The sequence below is a fragment of the Mobula hypostoma genome, chromosome 4, assembly GCF_963921235.1.
Source record: "Mobula hypostoma chromosome 4, sMobHyp1.1, whole genome shotgun sequence".
In the NCBI taxonomy this organism is placed as follows: Eukaryota; Metazoa; Chordata; class Chondrichthyes; order Myliobatiformes; family Myliobatidae; genus Mobula; species Mobula hypostoma.
The window spans coordinates 25,171,498-25,199,004 of NC_086100.1; the positions used below are offsets into that span (position 1 = coordinate 25,171,498).

At 42.6% G+C, this 27,507-nt stretch overlaps 1 long non-coding RNA gene across 1 annotated transcript in view; it reads right to left on the reverse strand.

Moving 5' to 3' along the window:
* The window catches only part of LOC134345176 (uncharacterized), a 55,149-nt gene extending 37,279 nt beyond the window's left edge, over positions 1 to 17,870 (reverse strand). Inside the window, exon 1 of the long non-coding RNA XR_010017626.1 lies at positions 17,755 to 17,870. This is a non-coding gene — a long non-coding RNA (uncharacterized LOC134345176). The remainder of the gene's footprint in view (positions 1 to 17,754) is intronic.
* Between the last annotated feature and the right edge of the window lie 9,637 nt (positions 17,871 to 27,507).

A 27,507-nucleotide genomic window follows, 5' to 3' on the forward strand; every position in this document is an offset into this window, starting at 1 on the left:
GACACGAAAGAGTCTTTTTCTGTTGATCAGTGTCAAAATAAAACAAATTAAATCCACTGTGATTCAATGTTGTAAAACAATAAAATATGAAAACGCAAGGGGGAGGTGAATATTTTTATAGGGTGTGTGCGTGTATGTACGCACACACATGCACACCTAAGACTTTTGCAGTTACACAGTACTGTACTTATACTGTATTACTTAGCAGAAATTAATGGCCGATGTCAGTAAATTACCATCTGGTGGTTATAATCCTTTGTCTTTTTCTCTTTTTAAGCTTCAGCTTTTACATCCTCTTACATCCTTGAAACTTATACATTCTCTTTAGTTTCCCCAAGTCCTTCACAAGAACTATGGCCATTAATGTCAGTTTATCACCCAGGGAAAATGAAGTTTTAATTATGATTCCCATAGCCCAGAATTTATAGCAACCCCACTAGTTCTAACAGTCCCTGTGGCATGGCTCCAAAATCCCCAAGCTGTCTGAGCCAGTTTTAAATTAGTAAATTAAGGACTGTATCCACTAAACAAGACATATACTTTGTGTTGCAATATAAACTGAAATATATTAGAAGGAATTTCTTTCAATAATAATTTTTAAATTCCCTTAACTATACATCGAAAGATTCACAAGGAAATTAAATATAACTTTATAATTTTCTTCTGGGCCACTTACTTTGCTCTAATCATGGCTTACTATGCTATTAAAAAGTCACTTGTCTCATTTAATCATGGCTTAAATTAGCAGGGCATTTTACTGTGGCACTAACATATTAACAGTCTAAATTCAAAGGACTTTAGATTGATTGAAGTGGAAAAGAATGCTAAGTATCTCAACTTGTGAAGGCAGAAGGGGTTGCTAGCAGTATCCTTGATAAGATAAGATCTTATCCTAGGATAAGATGAACTTGCATACGCATCATAAGATTTCTGTCTGTCCCATAGAGTAAGCATAATTTTGATATCATTGCCACCAGAAAATTCATGTCAAATGCAGTAATAGATAAACTCACTGGGGCTGAGGAAGCAGCCATGAAGTGCCACTGGTTACAGACCACCAGCCAGAACAAGTCCCATGAAACACATTTCATGACCTACAGTACTGTGCAACAATCTTAGGCACCCAGGATTTTTTATGTGGTTTCAGATATGGTTGTGACCTCCACAAACCCCTGATCTCAACATCATCAAGGCTGTGTGGGATTACGCAGAAGCAAGTGAGACAGCCAAAGTCTGCAGAAGAACTGTGGGAAGTTATCCAAGATGCTTAAAACAACCTACCAGTCTATTTCTTATAAAACTCCATGACAGTATACCTAAGACGCAGTTTTAAAGGCAAATGGTGGTCACACCAAATATTGATTTGATTTAGTTTTCCAGTGTTTACTGCTTTTTACTGTAAATTCTTCTGATATTTTGAATTTCATTATTTTTGAAAGCATCTTCGCTTTACAGATTTATTTTATAAATGTGACTAAAACTTTTGCACGCTACTGCAGAATCAGCCCAAAACATTTTGAAATGCTGTGATGTAGGAAACGAGAATTAACCAGCTTGAATACGGTGAGCTCCCACACACAGTAATGAAATAAAGCATCAGATCGTGTTTTCAAGAGTAATTCTTGACCAAATTAAGGAGGTTGGAAATGTGGTTGCTCCTTTTGAATATCGCCATGTGATCAGTTACGTCTGAGATAACCAGAATTAAGCTGAAGATATGAAGTTCAGAGAAGGATATGAAAATGGAAGTGAGCGAGCATGAGTGCATATTGACAGTTAACAAAAAATCCAACCATCCAACATATAACTATTAAACAGCTAATAAAAGGTGATGTAGGCTGGTTAGACTGTGCTAAAAGAGATCCTTCCTGAGAAGTATTCTGCACTTGTCTGTACTTAGAAAGAGATTACTGCCAAAACGTAATAAAACTTCCAGGAACTGCAGAGGATGCCACTGACAAGTGACATGGGAAAGTCTGTTCATAGAAGATATGGATCGGGTGCGTCCTAGGTCATTAAGGATGGACCTAAGAGCACTAGCCACAGTTTTCTGATCTAGCTTGGGGAAAAGACTGATACCAGAATTGCAAATAGATCCTTGTTCAAAATATAGTGCTCGCAAAGGCCCAGTAGTAAATAAAGCAGGACAGCATATTTGCTTCTGTGCAAGGCTACTCTGCTCATCCTTCCTTTGCATTCTTTGTAAGGCCATAAGGTATAGGAGCAGAAGTAGGCCATTTGGCCCATCGAGTCTGCTCCGCCGTTCAGTCATGGGCTGATCCAATTCTTCCAGTCATCCCCACTCCCCTGCCTTCTCCCCATACCCTTTGATATCCTGGCTAATCAAGAACCTATATATCTCTACCTTAAATGTCTTTACCACCCTCTGACTAAAGTAATTTCTCCGCATCTCTGTTCTAAATGGACATCCTTCAATCCTGCAATGTGTTCTTAAAAGTGATTACGTTCCCAAATACACATCAGGAGTTACTAGAATGTATGAATGAACTGAATGCAACTACGTGTACAAAGCACATGAAATGCTGGAGGAACTCAACAGGCCAAGCAGCATCTATGAAAAAGAGTAAACAGTCAACGTTTCGGGCTGAGACCCTTCATCAGGACTGGGAAAAAAGATGATGTTAGAGCACGAAGGTAGAGGGAGGGGGAGGAAGAAGTACAGGGTGAAGGCCTGATGAAGGGTCTCGACCTGAAGCGTCAACTGTTCACTCTTTTCCATAGGTGCTGCCTGGCCTGCTGTGTTCCTCCAGCGATTCGTGTGTGTTGCAAGATGATAGGTGATAAGTGAAACCAGGAGAGGGGGAGGGGTGAAGTGAAGAGGTGAGAAGTTGCTTGGTAAAAGAGATAAAGGGCTGGAGAAGGGGGAATCTGGAATGGGAAACGGTGAACTGGGGGGGTGGTGGCATTACCGCAAGTTCAAGAAATCAATGTTCATGCCATCAGGTTGGATGTTACCCAGACGGAATATAAGGTGTTGCTCCTCCAACCTGAGTGTGGCCTCATCGCGGCAGTAGAGGAGACCATGGACTGACATGTCAGAATGGGAACAGGAAGTAGAATTGAAATGGGTGTCCACCACGAGATCCCACTTTTTCTGGTGGACAGAGCGTAGGTATTCGCTGAATCTGTCTCCCAATCTACGTCGGGTATCACTGATATACAGGAGGCTATACCTGTAGGTGACCCCAACAGACTCATCTTGAGAGCAGATGCAGCAGAGGTGAAGGAACTGAGAGAAGGGAATGGCATTTTTACAAGTGACAGAGTGGGAATAGGTACAAGAAAATATTCCCTTCTCTCAGTTCCTCTGTCTCTGCCGCATCTGCTCTCAGGATGAGGCTTTTCATTCTGGAACTAGTGAGATAGCCTCCTTCTTCAAAAATAGGGGCTTTCCTTCCTCCACCAACAACGCTGGCCTCAACCGCATCTCTCCCATTTCGTGCACGTCTGCCCTCACCCCATCCTCCCACTGCCTCACCAGGGACAGAGTTCCTCTTGTCCTCACCTACCGCCACACTAGCCTCCACACGTAATTCTCCGTAACTTCCACCATCTTCAACGGGATCCTACCGCCAAGCACATCCTTCCCTCCCGGTACCCACCCTTCCACCTTCTGCAGGGATCACTCCCTTCTCCACTTGTCCCTTCCCACTGACCTCCTAGCCGACACTTACCTTTGCAAGTGGAACAAGTGCTACACCTGCCCCTCCCTCACTACCATTCAGGGCCCCAAACAGTCCCTCTAGTGAGACAATGTTTCACCTGTGAGTCTATTGGGATCATCTGCAGTATCTGGTGCTCCTGGTGTGTCCTCCTGTATATTGGTGTGACCCAGCGTAGATTGGAAGACTGCTTCACCGAGCCAGAAAAAGCAGGAATTCCTGGTAGCCACCTTTCAATTCTACTTCTCAGCCTCCAACCTGATGGCATGAACGTCGTTTTCAAAGTTCAAAGTAAAATTTATGATCAGAGTACATACATGTCACCACATACAACCCTGAGATTCTTTTTCTGTGGGCATACTTAGTAAATCTATAGAACAGTAACTGTAAGCAGGATCTATAAACTGAAAACATCAGGAACTGTAAACAAACTTTGCAAATGCAGATAGATAAATAAATAAATAAATAAATAGATAGATAGATAGATAGCAATAAATAACGAACATAAAATAACAAGATAAAAGAGTCCTTAAATGATTGTTGTTTTCCTCTTTTGCTGCACAGCCTGATAGCTGAGGGGTAGTAACTGGTCTTGAACCTGTTGGTGCGAGTCCTGAGGCTCCTTGTCCCTTCTACCTGATGGCAGCAGCAAGTAAAGAGCATGGCCTGGATGGTGAGAATCTTTGATGACGGATGCTGCTTTCCTACGGCAGCGTTTCAAGTAGATGTATTCAATGGTTGGGAAGGTTTTACCCGTGATGTACCGGGCCTAATCTTCCTTTCGTAGGATTTTCCATTTAAAGGTATTGGTGTTCCCCAATGAGGTTGAAATGCAGCCAGTCAGCACACTTTCCACCACACATGTTCAGAAGTTTGCCAAGGTTTTCAATGACGTGCTGAATCTCCGGAGACTCCTGAGGAAGTAGAGGTGCTGTTGTGCTTTCTGCACTAGTATATTTATATGATGGGTCCAGGACAGGTCCTCTGAGATGGTGACACCCAGGAATTTAAGGTTACTGACCCTCTCCACCTCTGATCCTCCAGTGATTACTGGACCTCCAGCCTCCCTCTCCTGAAGTCTAATATCAGGTCCTTGATCTTATTGACATTGAGTGAGAGGTTGTTCATACACCACTTAGCCAAATTTTCAATCTCCTCCTGTATGCTGATTCATCACCACCATTGATACAGCCCACAACACCAGCAAACTTGTATATTGTGATGCAGCTATACTTAGCCACACAATTATAGGTGTAAATCAAGCAGGACAGGGAACTAAGTAAATACCCTTGCAGTTTCTTGAGCTTCTGGTAATTTGCCCCCCCCCACTCCTTCACCATTCCCCCATTCCTGTTTCCCTCTCTCACATTATCTCCTTACCTACCCATCACCTCCCTCTGGTGCTCCTCCCCCTTCCCCTTCTTCCGTCATTTTCTACCCTCTCCTATCAGATTCCCCTTCTCCAGCCCTTTATCCCTTTCACCAATCAACTTTCCAGCTCTTCACCCCTCCCCTCTCCCAGTTTCACCTGGTACTTCTTCCTCCCCTCCACCCATCTTCTAGATCGAACTGCTCATCTTTTTCCCAGTCCTGTTGAAGGGTCTCAGTGTGAAACGTTGACTGTTTACTCTTTTCCATAGATGCTGCCTGGCCTGCTGAGTTCCCCCAGCATTTTGTGTGTGTTGCCTGGATTTCCAGCATCTGCAGATTTTCTTGTCTTTGTGCAACTGTGAGCAAGCTGCTACAATGGCTAATCAACCAATAGCACTCACATCGTCTCTGATGAAATGCTTTGAGAGGGTGGCTGTGGCTAGATTTAACTCCTGACTGAGCAAGGACCATAAGACATAGAAGCAGAATTAGGCCATTCAGCCCATCGAGTCTGCTCCACCATTTTACCATGGGTGATCCCAGATCCCATTCAACCCCATACACCTCCCTGAACTCATTGCAATTTGTCTACCACCACAACAGGCCTACAGCGGATGCAATCTCACTGCCTTCCCACTTGGTTTTGGAGCACCTAGCCAACTGTAAAACATATATTAGGCTGCAATTTATTGATTTCATCTCAGCGTTCAACACCATCATCCCGACAGTATTAATCATGGCGGCAAACTCTGCATACTGTACCTTGCTCCGCAACTGTTTCCACGATTTCCTATCAGGAAACCACAGCCACTGCAGATCTATAACAACATCTCCTAATCTACAATCAACACAGGCACACCTCAAGAATGTATGCTTAGCTCACGGCTCCACTTTCACTATGCTCTTACTGTAACTTGTAGCCAGGCATAGCCCAAATGGCATCTATGAATTCACTGATGGCCACATTAGTGGGATTGTATTACAGACCACCCAATAGTATAAGAGCTGGAATGTTATGATGAGGTTGTATAAGGTATTGGTGAGGCCGAATCTGGAGTATTGTGTTCAGTTTTGGTCACCAAATTACAGGAAGGATATAAATAAGGTTGAAAGAGTGCAGAGAAGGTTTACAAGGATGTTGCCGGGACTTGAGAAACTCAGTTACAGAGAAAGGTTGAATAGGTTAGGACTTTATTCCCTGGAGCGTAGAAGAATGAGGGGAGATTTGCTAGAGGTATATAAAGTTATGATGGGTATAGATAGAGTGAATGCAAGCAGGCTTTTTCCACTGAGGCAAGGGGAGAAAAAAACCAGAGGACATGGGTTAAGGGTGAGGGGGGAAAAGTTTAAAGGGAACATTAGGGGAGGCTTCTTCACACAGAGAGTGGTGGGAGTATGGAATGAGCTGCCAGATGAGGTGGTAAATGCGGGTTCTTTTTTAACATTTAAGAATAAATTGGACAGATACATGGATGGGAGGTGTATGGAGGGATATGGTCCGTGTGCAGGTCAGTGGGACTAGGCAGAAAATGGTTCAGCACAGCCAAGAAGGGCCAAAAGGCCTGTTTCAGTGCTGTAGTTTCTATGGTTTCTATGGTTTCTATGATGACACACTGTTGTTTGCAGAATTTCAGATGGCAATGAGGAGGCGTATGGGAGTGAGATAGATTGGTGTGTGAGAGGTATAACAACCACCATCTCACACTCAGTATCAGCAAGGTCAAGGACTGAATATGGACTTCAGGAAGGGGAACTCCGGGAACACACACACAATCCTCATTGTGGGGTCAGCGGTACAAAGGGTGAACAGCTTCAAGTTCTTGAGCACTAACATCTCAGATGATCTATCCTAGATGCAACATGTTGATGCAATTCCAAGGAAGGCACGGCAAGGGTTTACTTTATTAGGAGCTTGAGGAGATTTAGTATGTCACCAAAAGTTCTTGCAAATTTCTACAGATGTGCAGTGGAGAGCATTCTGACTAGATACATCCCAACCTGGTATGAAGGCTCCAATGCACAGGATTGAGTCACTCAGCCAGCCCCACCATGGGCACAACCCTCCCCACCAGAGTACATCTTCAGGAGTTGGTGCCTCATGACGGTGGTATGCTTCATATCACATTTGGGACATAATCAGTGAGGAGGCACAGCTTCCTCCCCTCAACCATCAGGTTTCCAGGAACCCATGAGCAGTAGACAGCTGATGGTGTAATGGCATCTTCAAGGCAATTAGTTCCAGGTTCAAGTCTGGCCGGCTCCTTGCACGCTTTCCATCCATGCTGGGTTGAGCGTTAGCAACTCGGCCTCGTAAAAACAAAAACCAGACAAGGGCTAAAGAAACAGCAAGGTTGTCACCCGATGCTCCACAAAGCTCTGAAAGGAACCACAACCGTGAGCACCAGTTTATTATTCCACTTTTACACTATTCTTGTAACTTATAGTAAGTTTCATATCTTGCTGCCACCAAACAACGAATTTCACAGCATATGTCAGTGATAGTAAATAATTCCGATGCAAAATATTGCCTGTTTTTGAATAAATTACATGTGCACTAATTCTGTGGGAAATGTTTACATACCATTTTCTAAACAAAATAAGAAGTTCTTTAGACAGTAGTGGGCAACTTCAGATGACTAATTTAATTTGTATCTACAGATTTTGAAATGCATCCCTATCCCTTGTCTAAAATAATTCCAGCATGGTACTAAGCTGGAGTGCAAATTATTCAGTGGCCTCATGTCCCTGAGAAAACAACTACAGAAGTTCACTTACAATGAAGCCTTTTCAGTATAGGTATCCAACGTTTAAGAGGCCAGACTTGAGTTTGACATAATTTCATCCCAATTATTATTGGATGGCTTAACTTCAGCAGCAGCAACTATCACAGTATATATTGTAGAATCCTCATAGCTCAGTGATTATAATTCATTCATTCAGAATCTGGCAGAGTGTAGACAAATGGACAGCTAGATTTCCCTTGGTCTCTATGATTACTGGATACTTACTTTAAAAAAAAATTAGTGCCAAATATCTTTGTTAGGATGAAGACCTTATTTAAAGTATATTCCCATTGAAAAATCCCACAGACTGCACAAGGCAGAATTGTTCAACACTTAAATCAATGCAGTATCCTCTTTGGGACTTCTAATTGCTTATTTCTATGCTGCTGTCATTTTGATGTAATTTCTGTGAGAAGCAATATCCCAAGAATAGCTGAGTTTATGCACCAATTTCTTACAAGAACTCATTATCAAATCAAGAGTTTGTTTTTTTTTCACTCCCAAATCTCACATTTGCTGTTCTGAATAATAACTGATTCATTCACTTCGTGCCTGCCATTTGCACTTCTTTATCATCTCAGCTCATGGGAAATCACTTGTCAAGTTCCCTTACATGCACATTGATGCTAACTTTTTTACAAACCACGAACAGTTTAAGGGAAATGTTTGCTTGATATTTTAGCACACTGCAAATACCCGTATGTTTTTACTTGTCCATCTGCCAGTCTCCGGTGGTCACAACTATTTGAAAACATTTGATACCTAAGAGTAAATGTGTAAATAGTTTCAAGAATGGGAATAAGATAATATCATCTTCATATTGATTCCAACGTCTCTTGTTATCATTGAACTATTTCTTGATACATTCAATTTCCTTTACCTGTTACTTATTTGGCATTCATTGCTCACTGCATTACATGAGTTCTCCCTTTACTCCTTACTTTTAAAAACTTAGTTTGAGGTGTCTTTAAATATTTCACCATTCAAACCATTTGGCCAGATAAATTTTAGTATTATTGATGTTGTTTAATTTTGGAAAATGTAATTTATTTTGTTGTTTGTTAATAAGGTACTCCTTTGTTCATGAAATCCCGTCAGCCCATTTGAGCTAAACCTTCCAGGATATCAGGCCAACTATTGTGATTGTGAACAAAGTCAACGGGGGGACACTGAAGCTAGTGGATGTATAAGTGTTTGTTCAGCAAAAACGAGCCACAGGCATCATATTTCAGATACTCTTGGAAGAAGAGATTTTCCTAGCCTATTACATGACAATTTTATATGCTAAAGATCAAAGGTAACAGCAGGACAAGTCTATAGTTAAAATGTATCTACATTGCTTCCTTTGTATTGCATATCATTTTCAGACGCTTCCATCTTCACACCCACACTCCAGACACCCAAATTGAATGTTAATTCCCAGTGGCTCTGGGGTGCATTCGTGCATATGCAAGCTTCTTTGGTCAAATGGCATGCTTCTTTGTTTGCAATTGGCTCCAGCCTGCAGCTCCGTGAAGACCATCGTTCTGAGCCGTGTTTTAAATTCAATCTGCAATCCACATTCAAATCTGAAGAATGGCTGCTGTTAAAATTAGTATTTGCTATGTGCCCTAACACCAACTATGTGGCTGCACTTTCTGGCTATATAGATTCAGACAGCATAAAGTCATTTACCGTGACACAAAAATGCAGCGGATAGAAATGAAGCTCATGACTGTAGTGACCCTGGTTCAATCGCAATCTCTGAATTAACGTAGGATTATTGTAAATGTGATTAATGGTCTGTATGAAGACTGGGTGAGTGAAAGGACTAATTTCTAAACTGTATCTCTGTATGATTCTGTGAGAATAGAAACACACCCTTTGATGCTAACCATCAAATACACTTCTATACTAACACAGTCAACAAAGAATCAAAATCACTTTCACACCCTTTTCAAAGTTCAAAGTAAATTTATCTAGTACATCTATGTCACCATATACCACCGTAAGATTCATTTTCTTGCAGGCATTCACAGTAGATACAAAGAAATACAATAGAATCATGAAAAAAACTACACACAGTGAAGAGTGACATTGATGTGCAAATGACAAACTGTGCAAATAAATAAAAACAAAATAAACAGTAAATAAATCATACTGAGGAAACAAGCTGTAGAGTCCTAAAAAGTGATTTTAACTCAGTTAGTCATCAAGTGCCATGCCAAGATTTTCACTTGACCTTTGCAGCTCTAAACCCAGATGTTTTGGGCATATATGGAAGTTTTCCCACAAGTTTACTGTATCTCATTAACTGTACGCACTCTGCCAGCTCCCCAACAATCCAATAGTTGTCGAACCTAGCTTGTCAGATCACTCTTCAGAGCCTTTAGGCATGGCACCAGGCCCTTTTTTCAGTTAGGATTTAGATTGCTCCATTTAAGATCCCAGCAGCCAGAGCTGGATGACTTACTTCATGATAAAGCATGTTGTCTGTCTACACTTCTCCTGGCCTTGGAAAAGCAGAAAGCAGCCAGCATAATCAAAGACCACACCCATCTCAGACATTCTCTCTTTTACACCTCCCATCAGGCAGAAGATGCAAAGACCCAAAAGCACTACCCACCAGGATCAAAGATAGCTCCTATCCTGCTTTCATAAGACAATTGAACGGACTTCCTGTAAACCATGAAAACAAGAAAATCTGCAAATGCTGGAAATCCAAAGCAACACATGCAAAACAGCAGGTCAGGCAGCGTCCATGGAAAAGAGTAAACAGTGGGCATTTTGGACTGAGAGGGAAGAGGGGAGATCCCTGAATTAGACGGTGGGGGGGAGGGGAAAGAGACTAGCTGGGAGGTGATAGGTGAAGCCAAGCGGGTGGGAACGGTCAAAGGCTGGAGAAGACAGAAACTGATAGGAAGGAGAGTGGACAATAAGAGGGAAAGGGGAGGGGACCCAGGAGGAAGTAATATGCTGGTGAGAAGAAGAAAAAGGTCAGAGTGGGGAATAGAGGGGGAGGGTGATTTTTGTTCACTGTAAGGAGAAATTAATATTCATGCCATTGGGTTGAGGGTACCCAGACAGAATATAAGGTGTTGCTCCTCCACCCAGAAGGAGAAATTGATATTCATGCCCTCAGGTTGGAGGGTACCCAGGCGGAATGTAAGGTGTTGCTCCTCCACCCTGAGGGTGGCTTCATCTTGGCACGAGAGGAGCCCATGGATTGACCTGTCGGAAAGGTTTCAGGAATCGGAATTGAAATGTTTGGCCACCGGGAAGTCCCACTTCCCACTTGTGGCAGATGGTGCCGAGCTGCTCAACGAAGCGGTCCCCCAATTTACAACGGGTCTTTTGTACAATAAAATGGACTCTTGTCTTCTCAATCTATTTTATTGTGGTCTTGCACTGAGGGCTACTGAGGTGACTTTAAACTAGAATGGTTGGGGGGTGGGAATCAAATTAAAGCGGCTAGGTGTGAGGAGGTTAGTTCACAACAGAGGGATGGGAACCAGTGCAGAGAGACAGAGGGGTGTAAAGTGAGCGTAGAAGCAAAAAGTACAAAGGGGAAAAGTAAAAGTGGCAGGCCGACAAATCCAGGGCAAGCATTAAAAAGGGCTAAGAGAGTTGTAAAAGAGCGCCTGAAGGCTTTATGTGTCAATGCAAGGAGCATTCGTAATAAGGTGGATGAATTGAAAGTGCAGATTGTTATTAATGATTATGATATAGTTGGGATCACAGAGACATGGCTCCAGGGTGACCAGGGATGGGAGCTCAACGTTCAGGGATATTCAATATTCAGGAGGGATAGACATGAAGGAAGGGGAGGTGGGGTGGCGTTGCTGGTTAAAAAAGAGATTAACGCAATAGAAAGGAAGGACATAAGCCGGGAAGATGTGGAATCGATATGGGTAGAGCTGCGTAACACTAAGGGGCAGAAGACGCTGGTGGGAGTTGTGTACAGGCCACCTAACAGTAGTAGTGAGGTTGGAGATGGTATTAAACAGGAAATTAGAAATGTGTGCAATAAAGGAACAGCAGTTATAATGGGTGACTTCAATCTACATGTAGACTGGGTGAACCAAATTGGTAAAGGTGCTGAGGAAGAGGATTTCTTGGAATGTATGCGGGATGGTTTTTTGAACCAACATGTCGAGGAACCGACTAGAGAGCAGGCTATTCTGGACTGGGTTTTGAGCAATGAGGAAGGGTTAATTAGCGATCTTGTCGTGAGAGGCCCCTTGGGTAAGAGTGACCATAATATGGTGGAATTCTTCATTAACATGGAGAGTGACGTAGTTAATTCAGAAACAAAGGTTCTGAACTTAAAGAGGGGTAACTTTGAAGGTATGAGACGTGAATTAGCTAAGATAGACTGGCAAATGACACTTCAAGGATTGACGGTGGATATGCAATGGCAGGCATTTAAAGGTTGCATGGATGAACTACAACAATTGTTCATCCCAGTTTGGCAAAAGAATAAATCAAGGAAGGTAGTGCACCCGTGGCTGACAAGAGAAATTAGGGATAGTATCAATTCCAAAGAAGTAGCATACAAATTAGCCAGAGAAAGTGGCTCACCTGAGGACTGGGAGAAATTCAGAGTTCAGCAGAGGAGGACAAAGGGCTTAATTAGGAAGGGGGAAAAAGATTATGAGAGAAAACTGGCAGAGAACATAAAAACAGACTGTAAAAGCTTTTATAGATATGTAAAAAGGAAAAGACTGATAAAGACAAATGTAGGTCCCCTGCAAACAGAAACAGGTGAATTGATTATGGGGAGCAAGGACATGGCAGACCAATTGAATAATTACTTTGGTTCTGTCTTCACTAAGGAGGACATAAATAATCTTCCAGAAATAGTAAGGGACAGAGGGTCCAGTGAGATGGAGGAACTGAGCGAAATACATGTTAGTAGGGAAGTGGTGTTAGGTAAATTGAAGGGATTGAAGGCAGATAAATCCCCAGGGCCAGATGGTCTGCATCCCAGAGTGCTTAAGGAAGTGGCCCAAGAAATAGTGGATGCATTAGTGATAATTTTTCAAAACTCGTTAGATTCTGGACTAGTTCCTGAGGATTGGAGGGTGGCTAATGTAACCCCACTTTTTAAAAAAGGAGGGAGAGAGAAACCGGGGAATTATAGGCCGGTTAGCCTAACGTCGGTGGTGGGGAAACTGCTGGAGTCAATTATCAAGGATGTGATAACAGCACATTTGGAAAGCGGTGAAATGATCGGACAAAGTCAGCATGGATTTGTGAAAGGAAAATCATGTCTGACGAATCTCATAGAATTTTTTGAGGATGTAACTAGTAGAGTGGATAGGGGAGAACCAGTGGATGTGGTATATTTGGATTTTCAAAAGGCTTTTGACAAGGTCCCACACAGGAGATTAGTGTGCAAACTTAAAGCACACGGTATTGGGGGTAAGGTATTGGTGTGGGTGGAGAATTGGTTAGCAGACAGGAAGCAAAGAGTGGGAATAAACGGGACCTTTTCAGAATGGCAGGCAGTGACTAGTGGGGTACCGCAAGGCTCAGTGCTGGGACCCCAGTTGTTTACAATATATATTAATGACTTGGATGAGGGAATTAAATGCAGCATCTCCAAGTTTGCAGATGACACAAAGCTGGCTGGCAGTGTTAGCAGTGAGGAGGATGCTAAGAGGATGCAGGGTGACTTGGATAGGTTGGGTGAGTGGGCAAACTCATGGCAGATGCAATTTAATGTGGATAAATGTGAAGTTATCCACTTTGGTGGCAAAAATAGGAAAACAGATTATTATCTGAATGGTGGCCGATTAGGAAAAGGGGAGGTGCAACGAGACCTGGGTGTCATTATACACCAGTCATTGAAAGTGGGCATGCAGGTACAGCAGGCGGTGAAAAAGGCGAACGGTATGCTGGCATTTATAGCGAGAGGATTCGAGTACAGGAGCAGGGAGGTACTACTGCAGTTGTACAAGGCCTTGGTGAGACCACACCTGGAGTATTGTGTGCAGTTTTGGTCCCCTAATCTGAGGAAAGACATCTTTGCCATAGAGGGAGTACAAAGAAGGTTCACCAGATTGATTCCTGGGATGGCAGGTCTTTCATATGAAGAAAGACTGGATGAACTGGGCTTGTACTCGTTGGAATTTAGAAGATTGAGGGGGGATCTGATTGAAACGTATAAGATCCTAAAGGGATTGGACAGGCTAGATGCGGGAAGATTGTTCCCGATGTTGGGGAGGTCTAGAACGAGGGGTCACAGTTTGAGGATAGAGGGGAAGCCTTTTAGGACCGAGGTTAGGAAAAACTTCTTCACACAGAGAGTGGTGAATCTGTGGAATTCTCTGCCACAGCAAACTGTTGAGGCCAGTTCATTAGCTATGTTTAAAAGGAAGTTAGATATGGCCCTTGTGGCTACAGGGGTCAGGGGGTATGGAGGGAAGGCTGGGTTCTGAGTTGGATGATCAGCCATGATCATAATAAATGGCGGTGCAGGCTCGAAGGGCCGAATGGCCTACTCCTGCACCTATTTTCTATGTTTCTATGTTTCTATGTTTCTATATCTGCATGCACTTTCTCTGTAACCATAACACTTTATATTCTGCCCCGTCATTGTTCTGCCCTCATACTACCTTGATATACTGATGTGTTTAACAAAATCCATGTGGATGGCATGCAAAACAAAGTGTTTCACTGTGTCTCAACTCATGAAATTAATAATCCAATCACTAATTCACACGCAGCATTTTTATAGGAGCTTTGTACTTTCCAAGACTTGGACTCTAGCTAAGTTTTTAATTTGTTTATTGTTGCCTCAAATTATTTAGATTTAATGAGAAACAAGTCAAAATATGCAGATCTTTAATTTCTAGTGGTTCAATGAGCTGAATGGTTCAGGTGTGGGTTAACAAGGTACAACAATAGAATTTCTTGATTTCCATCCTATACTCTTGCTAATGCATTTTTTGACTTCCTATTTTGACTTTTGATATTACTGTACTTACTTCACCTAGGGTATTCTCATTTAGTTATTTGATTCATCTAGGATATTCTCACTTTCATTTTTTTCCTGTAAAAATGATATGATTTTTCATATGGATAATGAAAGCATTATTACCTGTTCATTGGTCTTTGACAAATGGCACAATAAACTTGGTAAAGAAATAACAAGAAATACAACATAAATAACAAACAAAATAAGATACTCTGCTGATATCAAACAAGATTTTGTCAAGAAGCAAATGTTGGCAGATAATCTGGGCCAGAGATAAATTGATTGCAGATGTTAAGCATTACACTGCTCTGACTCAAACTTTCATTCAGTTTCAGTCTCATCCTGGATGAAACTCTGGGCTTCCTCTCCTTTTGGGAAGAATAGCGGACATGGAATCTTAAAATCATGGAATCTTTCTGGAGCAGGAGACCACAATCCCTTTTTCCTGGGCAACTTCCAGGACCATCTTGGGTCCCTTGCTTTTCCTTCTTGTGATGAGGACATTGCCTAACATAACTTATACCACATATATTTGGTATATTTTTGGTGGCAAAAATAGGAAAACAGATTATTATCTGAATGGTGGCTGATTAGGAAAAGGGGAGGTGCAACGAGACCTGGGTGTCATTATACACCAGTCATTGAAAGTGGGCATGCAGGTACAGCAGGCGGTGAAAAAGGCGAATGGTATGCTGGCATTTATAGCGAGAGGATTCGAGTGCAGGAGCAGGGAGGTACTACTGCAGTTGTACAAGGCCTTGGTGAGACCACACCTGGAGTATTGTGTGCAGTTTTGGTCCCCTAATCTGAGGAAAGACATCTTTGCCATAGAGGGAGTACAAAGAAGGTTCACCAGATTGATTCCTGGGATGGCAGGACTTTCATATGAAGAAAGACTGGATGAACTGGGCTTGTACTCGTTGGAATTTAGAAGATTGAGGGGGGATCTGATTGAAACGTATAAGATCCTAAAGGGATGGGACAGGCTAGATGCAGGAAGATTGTTCCCGATGTTGGGGAAGTCCAGAACGAGGGGTCACAGTTTGAGGATAGAGGGGAAGCCTTTTAGGACCGAGGTTAGGAAAAACTTCTTCACACAGAGAGTGGTGAATCTGTGGAATTCTCTGCCACAGCAAACTGTTGAGGCCAGTTCATTAGCTATGTTTAAAAGGAAGTTAGATATGGCCCTTGTGGCTACAGGGGTCAGGGGGTATGGAGGGAAGGCTGGGTTCTGAGTTGGATGATCAGCCATGATCATAATAAATGGCGGTGCAGGCTCGAAGGGCCGAATGGCCTACTCCTGCACCTATTTTCTATGTTTCTATGTTTCTATATCTCAGACCTACAATTTAAAATAATATTGCAGAACTTTTTAATGGTATCTCATGTAGCTCCAAGGAGCAGAGTGAGTTAATAAGCCAGCACTAGTCCTCAATCCATCGTGATAATGACATCACAGAATCTCCAGTCTCCTTTTGATATTACAAGCAACCATCAGCAGTTGAAATTGCCAAGAAACACCTACACTGACACACAAAATAATCTGTACAGATGCTGCCCGACCTGCTGAACACCTACACTGACTACTGATTAGAATGATAGCAGAGTGATGTTTGCATAGATTCTAGTCACCGAACATAATTGGCTCCCAGAACTAATCACACAGATCCTGACTGGTTATAGCAGCAGAGATCCCAAGCTTCTAGATGCACGTCTGCCTTTGTCAATAACTGCCTAACATTTGGAAGGGTTCACATCTTCCTAGGTCTTGCCATGAACCTTCATTGTCAGACAACAGCAGGGGCAAGTTACGTTTGGGTCCATTCAATCAACAGCTTCAGCAAAACCTTTCACTCAGCATGCTCAAGTGAAAACATCGTCTGCACACTCAGGTGTTCATAGCCTTGGTTCTGTATTCACCGTAGACTGAACAACTTCCATCGGTTTAGAAGATTAGATCCATTAGCGAAACAATTTGATTGAGGTGAAATGCATCATTATAACAAGAAAGGTGGAGACAAGTACTGGGACAAGGTACTCTCTCATTACCCATTCATTAATATCTTGGCTAATATGCTGTCGTGGTGTAAGGCAGAGACAAATATTAGTGGGCAACAAGTGGAAATCAATGATAAACACAAGAGATTCCACAGATGCTGGTAATCTTGAGCAACACACACAAACTGCTGGAGAAACTCAAGCAAGTCAGACAGGGTCATGAGGATGGGTGACATTAGTGCCTAGTTTTAATAATATTGTACTTGTGCTGAATGCATTTCATATCATACCTTCTGGAATGATGGTGAAAGGCTGCAGTGCACTCCCAGTGTCTAGAGTTGTTTTCTGTGCCTGTGAGGCACAATCCCTTGAGACAGGTTACAGCATTTACCATTACAAATAATCTTGTGACCAATTTAGTCATCAAGACTCCCCCACCCCATGAATCTTTCTGCTTCCGTTGTGGCACTTATGGAATACCTCATACATCACTGTAATCAAATCTTGTTTTACCTTTGTCTCATTCCCTCTGACTGCCCCCTGGGACATTGGTTCAGATTTTAGTTACGACACTTACAAACTGCATGAGTATTATATCTACTGGATGCTAATTGCAATCTTAATTACTTTGTTTTAACCCCTACATCAATCTTAAATGGAAACTTTAAAACAATACTTATGATACTTCAATTTCTCATTTCCTAATTTATTCTCCATCATATACTGACATCAAATCAGGAATGTGACAAGCTGGAATTCTACAGCAGTGTAACAATCAACAAAAGACTTCAGGGATTTTTTTCTATTCTACTGGGATCCATGGTTCAAAATTTCTTCCAACTCTCAAAGGAAATATTGTTATTTCTGTTATACAATTAAAAAAAACAACTAACACATAATGCAATTTTTGAAGTTTAGAATTTTGCTAGCAGATCAGCAAGTAAAATTCTCTAGTTACCACAATGGGAAGGAAACTCGCTTCTCTTGATGAATTCCTGATAACAGTCCACAGTGATACTCCACATTATTTCAAAGAGGAAAAAGAGTTCTGCCTCATGTCCTAGTCAACCAGCACCACCAACTATGACCTGGGCATTGCCTGCACAGTGGCCAAGACAGCAAGTGTGAAAAATCAAGATGTACTTTTCAGAGCAAGGAGGTTAGGGAAGGGTGGCAGTTCTGTGTATAACACTGATAACCGACCATGCACACAAGCTGGTAGATTGATAGAACAAGCATATGAATAACTGCTGTGCAGACTATTGGGAGAGGAGTTGAAGGAGACACTGATGCATTTATGCTCAACCAGAAAGTACTGACTTTGAAGTAGGAAAGTTCACATTTTGTTTCATGCAGATCCCAGTGAATAAGGGCTAGACATGAACAACAGGAATTCTGCAGATGCTGGAAATTCAAGCAACACACATAAAAGTTGCTGGTGAACGCAGCAGGCCAGGCAGCATCTCTAGGAAGAGGTGCAGTCGACATTACAGGCCGAGACCCTTCGTCAGGGCTAGACATGATTCATTATGGACCAATTTTCATTAAATTTGTAGTAAGGCCTTATCAGAACTTATCCATCCTTCCTTTCCTTATTTGATACTGTAGCAATTCGGCTGAAATCATCATTCCATAAGTACTGCCTTCATTAGAACCTACTCCTCCCCCAGCTCCAATTCTAGACTGCATCTCTGTAACAATGGCCGAGCGATTACACAATGCAACTGCAGTAGTGGTACAGCTTCAACTTTATCCTCCTCACCCTCACTATCAAGGACACCGTCAAGAGCATGTGGCTCACCTCTTTGCACACTGTGGGTTCGCAAAGAAGGTGTGGAGGAAAATGGAGGGGACAGTGCAAAGATTCATGCCCAGCAGCTACGTTACCGAGGACTCTGTGATCTACGGGCTGTTCCCAGGGACGCACACGGAGACAAACATCCGGTGCTGCTGGCAGATCATCAATTCGGTGAAAGATGCGCTTTGGTCTGCCCGAAACTTGGTGGTCTGCCAGCACATGGAGATGTCATTGACTGAATGCTGCCGACTGGCTCACTCTCGTCTGCAGGAGTACGTGCTGAGGGATGCACTCAAGCTTGGTGCGGCCACCGCGAAGGCCCGGTTGGGAAGGACCACAGTTTAAGGTTCATCACCCGTGGGAGTGGGAGGGGTTGGGTGGGGAGGAGACCTACCCTCATCAGCGGCGTGGACAGATGAATCAACATGGTGACCCAGACAGTGAATTGTTAATTTGGAAAAGGAATTAGACCCAACGCCTGCCTTTATTGTTGATAATTTTATTGCAAGTAAGCCTTAACTCTTGACCAAGGGTTGAGAGTAAATGAATGATTTATTGTAAACATCTTTCATTTGCATATGAACAGAGAGTCAACACATAATTTTATTGTATAATAACTTTATTTATTGAATAAGGACTCAGGGTCAACAAATTTTTTTTATATGTATATAACTTTATTTTGTAATACTTCTGAATAAAGTATTTTTGGAGAAAAAAAGAATGCAGTATCACCAAGGTCCCTCACCGTCCGGTACATTTCCCCTTCTTGGTACTAACATCGAGTGGTGGGGGAGGGGGGGAAGTATAGGAGCCTGAAGTTCAAAGCTCAAAGTAAATTTAATATCAAAGAACATATACGTCACCATATACAACCCCGAGATTAATTTTCTTGCAGGCATACCCAGTAAATCCAAGAAACACATTCGAATCAATGAAAGACCACGCCCCAAAGGGCGGACAATCAGCCAATGTGGAAAAGACAAGAAATAGTGCAAATACAAAAAAAAAGAAATAATAAAGCTAAATAAATAAGCAAATAAAAAAAGTTAAAGTCTGTCCCGAGCCTTGTGACCCATCAGGCCGGTGCTTATGTCGGTTTCTGTGGCGTGAAGCGACTGAGAGTACGAGACTCCCCCCCGGATAGGACACCAGTCCATCGCGAGGTTAACCCCCAGCATTTGCCGGTACCCATTTTCAGCTGGGTGGACTGGAGCAGTGTATGGTTAAGTGCCTTGCTCAAGGACACAACACGCTGCCTTGGCCGAGACTCGGACCCACGATCTTCAGCTTGTGAGCCCAACACCCTAACCACCTGGCCACGCACCACAAATAAGTAAATAAGCAATAAATATTGAGAACATGAAATGAAGAGCCCTTGAAAGTGAGTCCATAGGTTGTGGAAACAGTTCAGTGATGGAGTCAATAAAGTTGAGCGAAGTTATTCGGGAAGAGTTTAGATCATAAGGCATTGGAGCAGAATTAGGCCATTTGGCCCACCAAGTCTGCTCTACCATTTAATCATGGCTGATCCTTTTCTCCCCTCCTCAGCCTCACTCCCCAGCCTTCTCCGCATAACCTTTAATGCCATGTCCAATCAAGAAGCTATCAAGCTCTGCCTTAAATATCCCAAATGACCTGGCCTCCACAGCTGCCTGTGATAATAAATTCCACAAATCATCCTTGTGAACCTCCTCTGAACCTTCTCCAATGCCAGCACATCTTTTCTAAGATGACGAGCCCAAAACTGTTCACAATACTCAAAGTGAGGCCTCACCAGTGCCTTATAAAGCCTCAGCATCACATCCCTGCTCTTGTAATCAAGACCTTGCATTTGCATTCCTCACCACCAACTCTACCTGCAAGTTAACCTTTAGGGTGTTCTGCAAAAGGACTTCCAAGTTCCTTTGCATCTCAGATTTTTGGATTTTCTCCCCACTTTAAAAATAATCTGCACATCTATTTCTACTACCAAAGTGCATGACCATGCATTTTCCAACATTAAATTTCTTTTGCCACTCTCTTGCCCATTCTCCTAATCTGTTTAAGTCCTTCTGCATCCTACCTGCTTCCTCAACAATACCTGCTCCTCCACTAATCTTTGTATCATCTGCAAACTTGACAACAAAGCCATCTGTTCCATCATCATTGTTATACAGCGTAAAAAGAAGTGGTCCCAACAACAACCCCTGTGGAACACCGCTAGTCACTGACAGCCAACCAGAAAAGGATCCTTTTATTCCCACTCGCTGCCTCCTACCAATCAGCCAATGCTCTAACCATGCCAGTAACTTTCCTGTAATACCATGAGCTCTTAACTTGGTAAGCAGCCTCATGTGTGGCACCTTGTCAAAGGCCTTCTGAAAGTCCAAATATACAACATCTACTGCATCCCCTTTATCTATCCCAAGTGTGATCTCCTGACAGAATTCCAACAGGTTCGTCAGGCAAGATTTTCCCTGATGGAAATCATGCTGACTTTGTACTATCTCATCCTGTGTCACCAAGTACTCCATAACCACGCCTTTAACAATTGACTCCAACATCTTTCCAACCACTGAGGTCAGGCTACCTAGTCTATAATTTCCTTTCTGCGGTCTCCTTCCTTTCTTAAAGAGTGGAAAGTTTCTTCCTTTCGCCCATTAGGTTTATAAATAGTCAGCATTACCTTGTTTTTTCCTATTTTTGCACACTTTATCATAATTTTATGACTTTGCTCTGTATTGCTGCTGCAAAAGAAGATATTTCACATCATTTAAGTCACCTAAACCAGCATCAGCAGGTTTTCTCATGCTTGTTTTTCTGTTGTAGATTTTGTTTACATTGTTTTGCTGAATGTGTGGGCAAGTGGCCAAGTGGTTAAGGCATTGGACTAGCAACCTGAAGGTCGTGAGTTTGAGCCCCATCCGAGGGAACGTCTTGCATCCTTGAGCAAGGCACTTAATCACACATTGCTCTGCAACGACACTGGTGCCAAGCTGTATGGGTCCTAATGCCCTTCCCTTGGACAACATTGGAGTCGTGGAGAGGGGAGACTTGCAGCATGGGCGACTGCCAGTCTTCCATACAACCTTGCCCAGGCCTGCGCCCTGGAGAGTGAAGACTTTCCAGGCGAGATCCATGGTCTCGCAAGATCCATGGTCTCGCAAGACTAACGGATGCCTTTATTTATTTATTTGCTGAACATTGTGGGCATATTATGTTGGCACTGAATGTGTGGCTATACTTGCTCCAGCACATTCCTTAGGTCGTGTTGGTCATTAGTGTACGTGACGCATTTGACTGTATGTTTTGATATACAGTATGTGGTAATCTGATCTAATATAGCATACAAAAAAGCCAATCTTCCCACTGATTAAATATCCATTTTCACTAGCTACATACCTATTCCTATTTAATCCTGCCCCATGCTCACCTATCCACTTGGGGGCAATTTACAATGGGAAGTTAACCTACCAAAACACACAGCCTTGGATTACAAGAAGAAGCTGCAGCATCCAAGAAAAGCCCATGTAATTAGTCAGAATATGCAAACACCACACACACACACAGCATTGCAACCTATAAATAAACTTTCAGTATATTCTGGTCACTCTAAGTAAACAGAAACCAAATGGACCAAATGTGAAGAACTGAGTCAAAGGACATCAGGGACATCTTGATGACGTATTGTTTTAAAGACCTTACATTCAAGCAATCCTAGTGATCAGTTTAATTGAATTGTCTCACAGCTGCTTGTAAATCAGTGCCATGTGAAAGTTGCTGCAAAGCAATTATGTTTCTGGAACAATGTTAACTATATTAGCAGTCTAAATGAAGGGTCTCGACTCGAAATGTTGAGTGTCTTTTTCCCTCTGCAGATGCCATCTGACCTGTTGAGTTCCTCTAGTACCTTGTTTTTGGCTCCAGATTCAAAGTTCAAAGTAAAGTATGTATACTACATTCAACCTTGAGATGTGTTTCCTTACAGGCAGATACAAAACAAATAAACCCAATAGACACCATTTTAAAAAAGACCGTCAAGTACCGAGTGTGCAGGAAAAAAAGAAAATTGTGTAAACAATAAAAGTAAGCGATTCAGAACCAAAGTTCACAACAGTGAAACTACAGCCATGAAATTAGTCATCACTGCAGCCAATCAGTTGCAGACCACAGCTTCAGTTCAGTGCAGAGTAGCAAGCTGAACTGGCCCATCCCTCACCTCTAGCCCCAACACCTAGAACCTTTTCAATCTGATCCAGAGCTTAGGTTGTCCAAACCTAGGGTCGTTTCTCATTCTTGGATCTGAGCCCTACCACTTCAATACATTCTCGGATCTTTGAGCCTTCAGTTCACACTGCAAAAAAAATAACAGGTTGTACAGGTGGTTCAAAAGCTCAACTCTGAAAGGGACGTTACAGACTATTGATTGCAGTGATCGTATCCAAGAAAAAGTGTGATTAATACAATAATTTATAATTTTGTTTGCTACCAGCAAGTTATCGCTAGGCTTCACCAGCTTCTGAGGTCTCTTGTACCTCAATATGAAGCTATAGTACATTTTTTTCCCTGGAAATTATTTTTAAGACAGACATGCTAACTTATTTAGATCTCCATTACTCTTTCTGTCAGTGAATCCAGATGTTACAAAAAAGGATAAAATTTTAACAAATGAAGTAGTAAAGCCAAAGCAAGTTCATGTGTTTCCAAGATTTTGATAGTAACTCAGAGATATCAATAATTCAATTCCATCCACAAACTCAAAGAGTAACGTGCTAAGTTTCCTTTTCCAATCTAAAACATGTATTTATTTTACAGAGATGTCAGCTGAAAGTGCACTGCAAAATAAAAATGATCTTACAAATTAATTCTGAGGCTCTATAATAACCTCTAAATTCTGTTCCAAGTGTCATCTTTAACTACTGAATTTTCCTTTGTGTCTTCAGATTGCCTGATGCTCTAAGAACATTCCATCACCTTCAAGGTACAAACCAGGACTGTGACAGGATGGTTGCCACTTGCCTGGAAGAGGTGAGCTTCAACAATGCTCCTAATACCTGACACCAATCAGGATAAAGTAGCCTGCTTGATTGGCAGCCCATTCCCCACCTCCTTAATTATTCAGTCTTCCCACCACCTGCACACTACTGTCACAGTTACTCACCCATGCTATTCCAGCAGTACTTCCCCAACCTTCACCACTCCCAAGGATAAGGTTAGCAGATGCATGGGAATACCACTACCTGCAGGTTCCCCAACATATCCTGACTTGGAAGCACATTGCTGTTCCTTCAGGTCTAGAGCCTGGTGCTCTTCTATCAATAGCAAAAGGACTGCAATGTTCCAAAAAGTGAATTCAATTATCCCAGACCTGCTGGTAATGCACAAAGCTTAAGTTCTGGGTGGCAGCGTGCCAGGATACAAAAGGAAGGGCATTCTCACACTAATCTACAAGAAAAAAAAGAGGAAGAAGGCAAATGTCAGGAATTCAACAGACAATAGACAATAGGTGCAGGAGTAGGCCATTCAGCCCTTTGAGCCAGCACTGCCATTCACTGTGATCATGGCTGATCATCCACAATCAGTACCCTCTTCCTGCCTTCTCCTCATATCCCCTGACTCCACTATCTTTAAGAGCCCTATCTAACTCTTTCTTGAAAGAATCCAGAGAATTGGCTTCCACTGCCTTCTGAGGCAGAGCATTCCACAGAACCACAACCCTTTGTGTGAAAAAGTTTTTCTTCAACTCATTCTAAATGGTCTACCCCTTATTCTTAAACTGTGCCCTCTGGTTCTGGACTCCCCAAATATCGGGAACATGTTTCCTGCCTCTAGCGTGTCCAATCCCTTAATAATCTTATACGTTTCAGTCAGATCCCTTCTCATCCTGCTAAATTCCAGTGTATACAAGCCCAGTCGCTCCAATATTTCAACATATGACAGTCCTGCCATCCCGGGAATTAACCTCGTGAACCTACGTTGCACTCCCTCAATAGCTAGAATGTCCTTCCTCAAATTTGGCGACCAAAACTGTACACAATACTCCACTTGTGGTCTCACCAGGGCCCTGTACAACTGCAGAAAGACCTCTTTGCTCTTATACTCAGCTCCCCTTGTTATGAAGGCCAACTTGCCATTAGCTTTCTTCACTGCCTGCTGTACCTGCATGCTTACTTTCAGTGACTGATGAACAAGGACACCGAGATCTCATTGTACTTCCCTTTTCCTAACTTGACACCATTCAGATAGTAATCTGCCTTCCTGTTCTTGCCACCAAAGTGGATAACCTCACAATTATCCACATTAAACTGAATCTGCCATGCATCTGCCCACTCACCCAACCTGTCCAAGTCACCCTGCATTCTCATAACATCCACCTCACATTTCACACTGCCACCCAGCTCTGTGTCATCTGCAAATTTGCTAATGTTACTTTTAATCCCTTCACCTAAATCATTAATGTATATTGTAAATAGCTGCGGTCCCAGCACCGAGCCTTGCAGTACCCCACTAGTCACTGCCTGCCATTCTGAAAAGGACCCATTAATCCCTACTCTTTGTTTCCTGTCTGCCAACCAATTTTCTATCCATGTCAGTACCCTACCCCCAATACCAATTCAAGAAAGCAGACATCAAGAATTTAGGATTCAGCCTCTGGTCCAGAGTGATCACTGATCGAGTCTATGCTGGGACAGCAGACCCACCCATATCTGTCAGAGAAATGAGAGCTATGCATTGCTCAAGGATACCATTGCTTTCATGATCAGTGTGGGCCAGAGAAGGCCTTTAACTGAAACACACACAAATTGGGCATGCTTGCCAGAATAGGGTTTGGAAAATGAATCAGGAAGTGGATTCTACTTCTCTATACAACTATCAGTTGAGCAATCCAAATCCATATGGATGATATCACTGTCTTCTACTCTGATCCACGGTTGGTCCACAGATTGACCAGGATGCAGAACCACTCTGAGCTTGGTCTAAGAGAGGGAAGTGTGTGGGTGGCCAGAGTCAACCACAGGAAGAGTGAGGCTATGCTCTTTGGCAAATTCCTTTACTTTCAAGTCTCATTATTTGAAGGTGCAGAGGATCTAGTTCAGAGGGGCCAAGAAGTTTAACAAAAATTGGCTAGAGCTGTTAAACAAGGTGCAACAAAAATTGGGAACGTGGCAGTGATGCTCCATTTCAATAGCAAGCAATTACCTTGTCATTGGGTGTGAAATGCTCTCAGTGTTGCTAATGAGGTCCAGATGTGGCCCATACCCTGATGCTCTGTCACAGCAGTCACCCAACTCACTTGCTGGTTCATTTGGTGATCCAAGACAGAATGTGTCTGATGGGCGTGATGCGCAAGTTTCTGGGGATTAGGAGAAAAAGCTTACCCAACATTGTCCTTATCCTAATGTCCACCACTGCTCCAAGCTGTGTGTAAAATCCAAGTACATAGACACATGTATTGAGGTTTTACACAACCCCAGTGTTGGGAAAGATGGGCCTGGTCTCAAGCCACTCAACATTCCATTCAGCTGGACTGCCACACTACCTATCCTTCATTGAGAAGCTCTTTCGGAAAAAAAAATATTCTGGCCCCAAGTCCTCTGGACAGCAGTCAGCACAGAATTACAGACCTTGTGAAAGAAAGGCACAATGGATACTATGGGATAGTTTCTGAGATGGCAGCCATAGCTGTTTGTCAAAATCCTTTGTTGCTGAACTCATCAATAAGCACCAAGACTTCACTTATCTGACAGTGAAAGGAGCATAGAAGTCAGGCTCTTTGTCCCATTGCACCTATACCAACCATCATGCATATTTATATTAATGCCACATGCCTGTATTTCTACCAAACCCCTCCATGCTTTGCTTACTCAAGTACCTATTCATGTACCTCGTAAGTGTTGCTACTATTCCCACCTCAATCACCCCGGCTGGCAGCTCATTCTCGATCTTAAGACATAGGAGCCGAATTAGGCCATTCAGTACATCAAGTCTGTTCCACCATTCAATCACAGCTGATTTGCTTTTCCTCCCATCACATTCTTCTGCCTTCTCCCTTTTACCTTTGATGCCCTGACTGATCAAGAACCCATCAACCTCCACTTTAAATATACCCAATGACTCGGCCGCCACAGCTATCTACGGCAGTGAATTCTGCAAATTCACTACCCTCTGGCTGAAGGAATTCCACCTCATCTCTGTTTTAAAGGGACACCCTTCTATTATGAAGCTGTGCTCTCTGATGCTAGACTCCCACAGCTACTGAAAACATCCTCTGCTGCATGTCCACCCTGTCTAGGCCCTTCAATACTTGGTGAGCTTCAATGAGATCCCCCTTCATTCTGGATACTAACTATTCTTGTGTGAAAGATCTACCCTGAGATCCCCTTTAAGCATCTTTCTCACTTTAAACCTTTGTCCTCTAGCTTTACAGATGTCTAACATGGGAAACATGCTCTGGCTCTCTACCATACCCATACCTTTCATAATTTTATATGCCTCTTGCCCACCTTTGCTCCAAAGAACTCAAGCCCTCCAAACCAGATGACATCCTTGTCGAGTTTTTCTGCACCCTTACTAGCTTAGTCACATCATTTCAGTAGTGTGGTGCCTAGAACTACACACAATAGTATGACATTTACCAAAACATTCAATTTTTTCTTCTCACCTGCAATTAGCAAACTCTCAGTTGCAGGCGTTGTGGAGGAGAATCTAAGTACTATGAGGTACCTTGTCTTTTTTTTGTTGAAATGTTAAATACAGATTCATTATCCACTGAAGAATGAAAGATCAGTCACTCTGGAGGATGCTGTTAATAGCAATTTTCAAGCATGCCTTGAGCCAGCAGAAAATGTCTAACTCGGGGGGTTATTTTAAAATGACAAAGCGAAGTTTGCGTTCCAACAATTTCTTAGTACTTAGAGTACAGACAGCCAAGGT